Source organism: Macrobrachium nipponense, chromosome 13, assembly GCF_015104395.2.
Source record: "Macrobrachium nipponense isolate FS-2020 chromosome 13, ASM1510439v2, whole genome shotgun sequence".
NCBI classification, from domain to species: domain Eukaryota; kingdom Metazoa; phylum Arthropoda; class Malacostraca; order Decapoda; family Palaemonidae; genus Macrobrachium; species Macrobrachium nipponense.
Genome location: NC_087206.1, coordinates 93,024,736 through 93,034,687, shown reverse-complemented (window position 1 = coordinate 93,034,687; position 9,952 = coordinate 93,024,736). Strand labels below are relative to the sequence as shown.

Below are 9,952 nucleotides of genomic sequence, written 5' to 3'. Positions count from 1 at the left end.
TTTAGACATTAAACGCCGTTTCTTTATTATTTTTCTTAGATTAAAATATAACCTGAAGATGTTTACTATCATATTCTGTTAATTGATTAGGACCACAGTCTAACTTTTTTTATGATTTAGTTTTCTGTTTCATTCATTATTGTTGTTGTTCCGATAAACCGAAATTATTTTCTAACTAGTCAACCTAAAGGCTTATCCATTCTGTTATAGAAATAACACTGTTGGTGTACTGATTCAATTCGTAAACTTTATTATTTTTTATTTACTAAAGTAATTCAACAACGAATGATGCAAAAATAAATAATAAAAGATGTATAGATGATAAGACAGTAACAATGCTTGTACAAAATAAGAATGGGTCAAGTTTTTACAATAAATTAATCGACGTATGCATGATGACTGGTGGTTTTTGAAATGTACTGATGAAAAACTCAAGACCAACAAGAGAGAAATTACAATAGGCTGGTTTTCAAAATGATGTAGTTTTTTTTATCGGAATCTTCGTCATCTTCCTTCTATGATTTCCGATCGTTTTTTGAGGAATTGAATTATTTCTGACACTGCCATGATTATTCTGAAAGGTTTCCCTGTCCTGGTTTCTTCGCTTCATCCTTTTCAGTTTTCACCTGATTTTTTCCTCGATAACTATATCCTTGTGGTGATTCTCCCCGTATGGGGATTACTTGAGGGTCTTTGCAGCATCCCATCGGCCCCTAGCTCCAACCGCTTTCATTCCTTATACTGTACCTCCGTTCATATTCTCTTTCTTCCATTTTGTTATCCACCCTCTCCTAACAATTGCTTTATAATGCCACTGCAAAGATTCCCTCCTGTTACACTTTGAAACCTTTCTTCTGTCAATTTCCTTTTCAGTGCTGAATGATTCATGGTTCCCAGCGCTAGGCCTTTGGCCTAGATTCTACATTTAACTATATATCTATCTTGTGGCCATTCTAAAATGATAGTTAATTCACTTTGTAATGATTCACAGAAGGCTTTTCTTGGTTTTCCCCTTTTTGTGATGTTTCTCAGAGGAATGTCGTATTTACTCTCTTTCCTTCTTATAATGATTTTCGAAATGGGCTTTTTCCTCTTCTCGTCTTTCTCGGATGACTCTCAGTGATTCCCTGATTTTCTACTTTTCTCTTAGTGATGACTCTCAGTGGGTTACTTACTTTCAGTCTCCCGTTTCTTATTATTGATATGACCAGAAAGTTACAACTTTTCTTCTACAATTTCCTCAGTCTGATGATTATCAAAGTTGATTATCTCTTTCCCAGCTCTTATTCTCCTCCATTTTCCGATCATTTTCGAAAGGTTACTTCGTTTCTTCTCTTCTCTTTGTCCTTCTTGTGATGTGAGGAAGATTCACTTCATGAGCACAGCACAAGAGACGACAGACGAAGATGGCGTTTTCGTCTCCTGTGATCTCGGTGTCGTCGTCGTCGTCGACTGGGAACCAGAAGACGATTTCCGTGTCTGTAATGATATAGACATTGAGAGTCATAACCTTACCTTATGGCACCTAATGTTGACATGTATGTATATATATATATATATATATATATATATATATATATATATATATATATATATATATATATATATATATATATATATATATATAAACTGTTTCGAATCTTAAACTCATTTATACATATATGTCAGTACGTGTGCATTTAAAGCCGTTTACAACTACAAAAGCAGATGACCCTAGGTATAAAAAAGGTATATATATATATATATATATATATATATTTATATATATATATATATATATATATATATATATATATATATATATATATATACAGTAGGTCGACATGAGCATTTGTATACGTTTTTGTGAGCGCATATGTGGGAGCGTGCATTATGCAGAAAAACAATCAGGAATTCTCTTACCATTGCAGAGCTGATTCTTGAAGTGATTTTGGATCGCTGAACTTTAGGATGCACCATCCCAGACACAGAAAGTTCCATAATCATCTTGAGTTTAGACTTAATCAAAGTTTCAACGAAGATTAGAGCAAATGCCTTGTTGGTGTGAGGTACAGAAAGCCTTAGAACCTCTTCCTGTTTTCTCGTTCGTCAGAAAGCTTCTCCTGCGAGCTCGACTAGGAAGGATCCAAAGCTCTTCTTGTTTTGCCTGATGGAACTATTCCTCGAGTATGAGAGAGGTAGGCGTGAGGGGCATTTATATACCCAACCAAGAGCTCTTGTTATCAGTCGAAGCAGTTAAAACCACTCGGGAACAGAATGAAACAAATCACATTATCAAAGAAGAGATAAGGTTCCGGAGGGCATCTTGAGCATCTTACCCACTGGGGACAGGTACTTCTTGGTTGCTACGTATCCAGGCTTACATTGGCAGGTAACATATTACGGGATTTAACTAACAATGTGTCTGGAGGGGCCACAGAACAACATAATTTTAATCGATAAGATGCCTGGACTGGTTAGTGAAAAACATGTTAATTGGCAATTAGCTAGTAAAGGTTATTGAAGGATATGATTTTTATCATTATGTCTGTGGATCACGGTTGCAGTCGACAGTATATCAGTATAGATTATCAAAGTCAGGATTTTAATCGACAGTATATCTACAGATTCTTGAAGACTTGATATAAATGGTCAATATGTCTGGACATTTGAATGAAGACATAATTTTAATCAACTGAATGTCTGTACTACATAATGAAAGGCTTGGTTTTAATTGATGAATATCTAGAAGTTGTGATTTTACTTGTCAGAAATTTTGTATAGCTCATTGAAAAAGACGATATCGGTCAACAGTGTTTTTTAGATTACAGAATTTTGATTGATAATTATGTCTGTCTTGGGTACTGAAAGACAAGATTTTAATCAACACTATGCTTGTACGGTGAAACTGAAGGCCCGTTTTAAGTTGGTTGTATATCTGTACGCATTACAGAAGTACCTGGCTTTAACAGCAACGGTGTCTGCAAAGGTTATTGAAAGCCAAGATTTTGATCCAAAAATTGCTTTTAAGAATTATTGAATTTCTGTATAGAGCAGCATCAAGGGACCCCATGCAGGTCAGGATCTAAATAAGCTGTCAATACTTATTGTGATCTTCTTATAGACTTGACATGCCGTTTGCAAGGGTACCTTATAAGGGGTTTGAGTGCCAAGTAATTCAAATTGATTTATGTGCTGGTTTCGATTAAGTATTTCACAAAGGACTTATTTATAAACTTCAGAACCTTGGAAAAGGTGGATATGTTTTAGGATTACTTCAAGATTCCCTTATAGGTAGGCAGCAGCGAGTTGCTGTGTATGGGATCTTTAGTGAACCAAGACCTATTGTATCTGGAGTTCCACAGGGCAGTGTTGCACTGTTATTTTTAGTGTATACAGTTGATATGGTTGTTGGCCTGGAAAACAAAATTGTTCTGTATGCCAGTGACGCAACACTTATGGGTGTAGTAAAGTCTCCACTGTGAGAAAGGAAGCTGCCTTCAGCCTCAATTGAGATATGGACCGGATCAGGGAATGGTGTAGTCGGTGGGGTATGGGGCTGAACTCCAATTAAACAAAAACACTATTGATTAGCAGATCTCGTACAGATTTCCCACCCCATCCCCACTTCAGGTGGCTGAAACTTCGCTAAATGAGTCTGAAGCTTTAACTATTCTAGGTGTAACTTTTGACTTACATCTAACCTTTGAGAAACATCTAATGAAAGTATCAGCAAATGCCGCACGCAGCTTAGGTATTGTTCGTAAAGCATCATATATTGATAACAGTAATAAAATCAATGAAACCTGTTTCAGGTCATTTGTGCTTCCTTTACCGGAATGCTGTTCACCGGTGTGGATGTCTGCTTCTGCCAGAGATTTATCTCTTTTAGATAGAGTGGTGGTAGGTTTCCGTTTCCTAATAGTAGCCATTATGACTTGAACCATTGATGGATGGTTTCTTGTTTGTCACTTTTTCATAAGTTGTATTTTAACAGAGATCTTTCACATTCACAATAGATCCCTGATGCCCTATATCAGCCGAGAGCAACCAGATTTGCTGGACAACACCATTAATATGCAGTAAATGTACCTCACTGTCGAACTTCTCGGTTGCAGAGGTCCTTTATTCCTCACACTGTTGGACTGTGGAAAACCTCCCAGAGGATTTCATGCAATTGAAACTTCAGAAGGCCAAGCGAAGATACAATGCATTACTAACCTAATAATATTCTCCTTTTATTTTAATACATTTTTATCTATATAATAATTTATTTTTCTATAAGTGAGATCTCTTCTTTCTGTATGTCCCTTCTTAATGAACACCATTTTCTTGGAGGCTTGAGTTTCAAGTCAGTGGCCCCTGTGAGCTTGTTCCATATGAACAGGCGTCACTTACTGAATAATAATAATAATAATAATAATAATAATAATAATAATAATAATAATAATAATAATAATAATAACGGCTCCAAATCTATTTATCTTGTAAGAAAAATTCTTAATAATCCTTGGACACCTGAGAATCACTGTTACAGCTTCATGGTATGATTAAGTTCATTCCAGATTTAGGAATCTTTTCCAGGTTACAGACACGAGAACCTACTTTGTTACTACTAGCTATGATAGAAATGCAAATTGTGCCACAGGATTTTAGTCTATATTGCTCCACCTCCTCAAAAACCAGTGGGAGTTACCATCGGTGTCATGTAGTGTTGCCACGACGAAGGGGCGAGAAATGAGGCCAATGACCTCGAGTTGTCTGACCGACTGACAGTTCTACTCTTTTCGTGTGGACGCTCATCCGTCGAACGGTCGCAGGTGAACTGACAGGTAAACCTGAGTTTGAATAACCAAAATGTACGCATTTATTTTTGGACTTCGCTGGATGCTCAAGAGTCTTTAAAATGCAGTAAGTTCGACTTCACTGATTGTCCTAAAGCCTTCACAGCATCGAAGGATGTTCCAGTCCTAAATGTGAAATCTATAGAAGCTCCAAATTCTTCAAGCTGCAGTCAGTTCCTGAGGACCACAAACTATGTCCATAGGTCCCCAAAAGGTATTCGGTTCCTGGGGACCTGAATAGATGTCCCAAAGTCGTCAAAATGAGGCAGATCCTGAGTACATTACTGGTTGTTTCCAAATCTTCAAAATACGAGCGAGTTTCTTAAGGCCTTGATGGATATTCCTAAACCTACAAAATAAAAGGCGTTCCTCAGGATATCGATGGCTGTACCGAGGTTTTAAAAAGACATGCTGTTTGCCTCTTTATCCTTTTACAAGATTCCACGAAGTTATTTGTTACTATGAGAATAAATTGATGAGACTCTAAAGACTTAGTCTAAAGCCTCATTGTTTTTATCTGTCGTCCATTTTCTTATCTGTCAAAGCCAAACGTTGTCAACTCGATAAGCAAGACACCCTGACCTAGAAGATACCAGATTGCGGCAGAACCATAACATGTTCGATACTTTTTTTTTTTTTTTTTTTTTTTTTTTTTCTGACCGTTGGTCTCAACGTAGCAGTGACGTCGTACACAGACCAACGTTATCATGGATAACAAATGTTATTTCATTAACAGTGTGCAGGGTAGAGATGTTTGAATGACTGTAGTAATATTAAATGATAAATTTTCTCATTACTGGTAGTGAAGCCTTTCCCGTTTGAGGCACCTGAATTAATGAGACAAGAAATATTAACGGAATGAAAGGGAGGCGGAGTAGAAACATAACTGCAACATTAACCCGTCAGTGATTAGGAACTAGATTAGTTGACAATTATTGATAAGGAAAGAAAACTAATCAGAACATACAGTTACGATACCACGGGCACATTTCTGCCATGTGCCCATTGTCTTTGTAATGAAGTAATGAATAAGATGGCTGATCTTTTGGACTTGACCTTTCCATGTACACGTGAAATTACACAATTACACTATATATATATATATATATATATATATATATATATATATATATATATATATATATATATATATGTGTGTGTGTGTGTGTGTGTGTGTGTGTGTGTGTGTATATATATATATATATATATATATAATATATATATATATATATATATATATATATATATATATATATTATATATATGTGTGTGTGTGTGTGTGTGTGTGTGTGTGTTTAATATATATACACACGCTTGTGTGTGTGTTTACATTTAGAGAGACATTCTGTGCCGGCAAGGAACAATCTTCAAATTAGCAAATATTTATTGTAATTTCTCCCCTTACGAAATCACATTTGTGTTTATGAATATTTTACCTTCAGTGTGACTCCCACTGTTGGTGTTTAGGGCATTTTACACTTTCTGAGCCACTTTCTAAGGCTTTTACTTCGTTGTTCTTTAGTTTTACTTCACAATATACTATGTATTAGCGCTTTGCTAATTTGCCTCACATAGTATACTGTGAAGTAAAACTATAAAACAACGAAGTAAAAGCCTTAGAAAGTGGCTCAGAAAGTGTAAGATGCCACAAACACCAGCAGTGGAAGTCACACTGAAGGTAAAATATTCATAAACACAAATGTGATTTCATAAGGGAAGAAATTACAATAAATATTTGCTAATTTGAAGATTGTTCCTTGCCGTCACAGATTGTCTCTCCAAATGTAAATACACACACATACGTGTATATATATATATATATATATATATATATATATATATATATATATATATATATATATATATATATATACACACACACAGATAAACTCAGGAAGCCTAGGTACAGATAATAAACTTTAAAATGATGCAAAACTCGCTGACACCAACGCAGATATGCACGTTTATCCTCACTTTATGGAAATGCAGTTGTCTAACACGGAAAATTGATGTCGATACGCTTTCCAACATCATTTTTAAGGCAGAATTATAACAAAATTCACTGACTGAAAAATGAGAAAAAAAAACATCGCCATGTTTGGTTTGAAGATTTCTCTGATTCGCCTTAATAGAAAACGAATGCAATTACCTCACGAGATTATTATACTTTTTGAGTCACGATTAGAGTCAACTGCATCCGGTTTCTTTTTTCTAAAAAAAAGTCATAACATATTGATGACAATATAACAAAATTGGAAGGCCATTGAATGAACTAGAATACCACTGACCAATCAGATTCTCATAAGGCACTTATAATCAATCAACAAACACTTGTTTATCGATACTTTCTGTAAATGTTAAAGAATGTCGATACTTTCTGTAAATGTTAAAGAATGTCGATACTTTCTGTAGATGTTAAAGAAGCTGTTTATCGATACTTTCAGTAAATGTCAAAGAAGCTGTTTATCGATACTCTCTGTAAATGTCAAAGAAGCTGTTTATCGATACTCTCTGTAAATGTCAAAGAAGCTGTTTATCGATACAGAGGAAGCAAAGAATCGCAGCTGTTCTTCCTTGAGCGACAGAAGCTTCCAGAGTGTCAGGAACGACAACGGACGCCGCCAGTTTCACCTGTTAAAGCAGCTGCCATAGGGACGAAATGACTCGCAGTCACAACATTAATACCAACAAAAGCAAAACTACAACCAACAAACCTCACAAGAGACATAATACAATTGGAGGAGAAAGCATGAAACTGCTCTGTTCTCTGCTGTAAGAGGAAATAAAAATGATCCACTTCGGTGATTAATGCAACTCTTACCATTTGATGAATTTACCTTGAGAAGATGTTGTTGACGTCATCTGTCATCTGCGTCTCAATTAAGATTCATGATATCTATGAGATGTACATTATCAATTATGATGTGTCTGATCTCACATCTAATTTTATTTTGGATTTGTAAATCCTTCTGACCGCAAGATATAGACACCCTAACTTTTTGGTCTCTATGTGTAAAGACCTGTATGCTTAGGGGAACTTTGAACACTGATGCAAGACGCTTCTCGTGTTGGAATGTTTCAGCTGTTTTTATCAACATAAAATGTAACTTGTATCAAAATTTTCTGTCTCTCTCTCTCATTAAACCTCTTCTAATAAAGTTAAACATGACGAATTTCCGGCGGTGTCTATTTATCTTCATTACTAACAAACTTGGTCTTTTTCCCTTAAAGAAATTTGCTAAATTCTTCTTGAAGGTCACAATTACCAAGATGTGTTAATCGATGACTTAAGTTTTCAAGAAGATCTCACTCAAAATCTCCAACTTTTCAACTTCTGATAGATATTATTGGTGAATAATATTCAAATTATTTTTCTATAATTTGGTACTGCATGACATTGCTTATGGAAAGTATGTCTTTACTCATACAAAAATAGTAGAAATAAGTAACAATAATTACAGTAATAACGCTTGACGGTGGCATCATTAACAGTAAGTAAATTATAACCAGTTTGAAAGATCACATGTTCCTCGGTGAGAGAGAGGATGTTCTCATGGCCGACGTCAGATAAAGTTTGTTACGAAATCCGTGTCAGTTGTATTATGGCTCTTGTGAGATTTCCTGATTATATTTTTTGCTTTTGTTGCTCTTAATGATGTGTCTGTGAGTTTTCGTCTTTCCAGCAGCTGCTTTGACAGGTGTAACTGTCCTTGTGGCTCCTGACACTCTGGAAGCTCCTTACGCTCAAGGAAGGACAGATACGACTCTTTGCTTCCTCTGTAAGGTTTTCAGAAAACAACATCAATAAACAGATGTTTATTATAAGTGCCTTATGAGAATCTGATTGACCAGTGATGTTCTAGTTTATTCTACATATCTAGTTTAATTATAGCGTCGTCAACATGTTATCATTTTGTTATTAACTTTTTTTTAAGAAAGGGATTGCAGTTGATACTAATCGTGAGTCAAAGCTTGTTATATATAAAAACGTACTGGAATGGGAAACCTTATGAGTCAATCTTACTATTAGAAGGCTGATGTCTAACCCGATCCTGTGAGGCTTGGGTTCTAAGGTGTGAACTGATAATTTCTTGATCGTTTTGATAGGAGTACTGAAAGGATTTTGTCTGTTAGCTAAGAAGATTTTCTCTTCTCCGTGTGGAGAGGTACTACTGACTTCGAAAAGCAAACGGAGGGCGAATAAGCATTTAAGTATTATACCCAAAAGATCACCACCTAAAAGTTTGGACGCACAGTGTGACAGAGTAAAAGCTTGTTTATCTGTATCATGAGTGATAAGGCGTTTCAGACTTACTACCCGGCGTAAAAATGAATCATAGTCACTAAGGAAGTACAACGAAATTTTGTTGCTATCAGTTCCTTTTCCGTCTTCAAGTGGCCAATGGCTTCTATTACAAATGAGGTTAGCACTGCGAGAACTTACATTCGCAACATTTCGAAAAATGGAGAAAAACGCGTTCAAAGTTTTCAAAATTGGTAATGCCATAACTAGTTTATTATTTGTTTCTCAGAAAAAATTCTTACATCAAAATTTTCCAACTTTCATGTACTTTAACGCTAGACTAGTAAAAAAATTAGACTTCACAACTTATGCTACTAGAAGCTATTAAGTAGTAGTAATTGAATTTGCTAAGGTATATTTTTTGAATTTGAAACACGTTTCTTCACCGCTTAGATAGTCAACAAGTTAATTTCCAATTGTAAATTTGTTACTCAGTCATAGTGCATTGCTTTAAGTAGCCCAGATACGATTTTCAGGCTTTTCATTTGCTACTAGAAGTGTCTAAGAGGCCCCTACAAGTAGCAAGCTTATAACGAAAAAAAAAAAAAACACACGAAACTGTGTAAAAAACAGATGTAAATAAGAGCGACGGAGAGTTCTGTTTTCGCGACGCTCCGCTCAGCTGCGGCGGGGTAGCTCACAAACCAGTGGCTGACGCATGACATGTGACTTCAGTGGTGAAAGTAAGTTCTCGCTCGCCAGGAGAACTCTGAAAAGCGAGAACTTACATTCGTATAAAAAAATACTTATGTATATAGGCCATATGGTTGACTTTACAGTGCCCGAACTTAGATTCGCCACCATTCCCCCCAATAGTTTAGGTTCC

At 35.7% G+C, this 9,952-nt stretch overlaps 1 long non-coding RNA gene across 1 annotated transcript; it reads right to left on the bottom strand.

Annotated features, from left to right (window-relative positions):
• Positions 1–242: 242 nt before the first annotated feature.
• On the bottom strand, positions 243–2,161 carry LOC135225216 (uncharacterized). Its single transcript, XR_010316929.1, has 2 exons — positions 1,903–2,161; positions 243–1,479 (listed from the first exon to the last, which is right to left on the bottom strand). It is a non-coding gene; the product is annotated as an uncharacterized LOC135225216 (long non-coding RNA).
• Between the last annotated feature and the right edge of the window lie 7,791 nt (positions 2,162–9,952).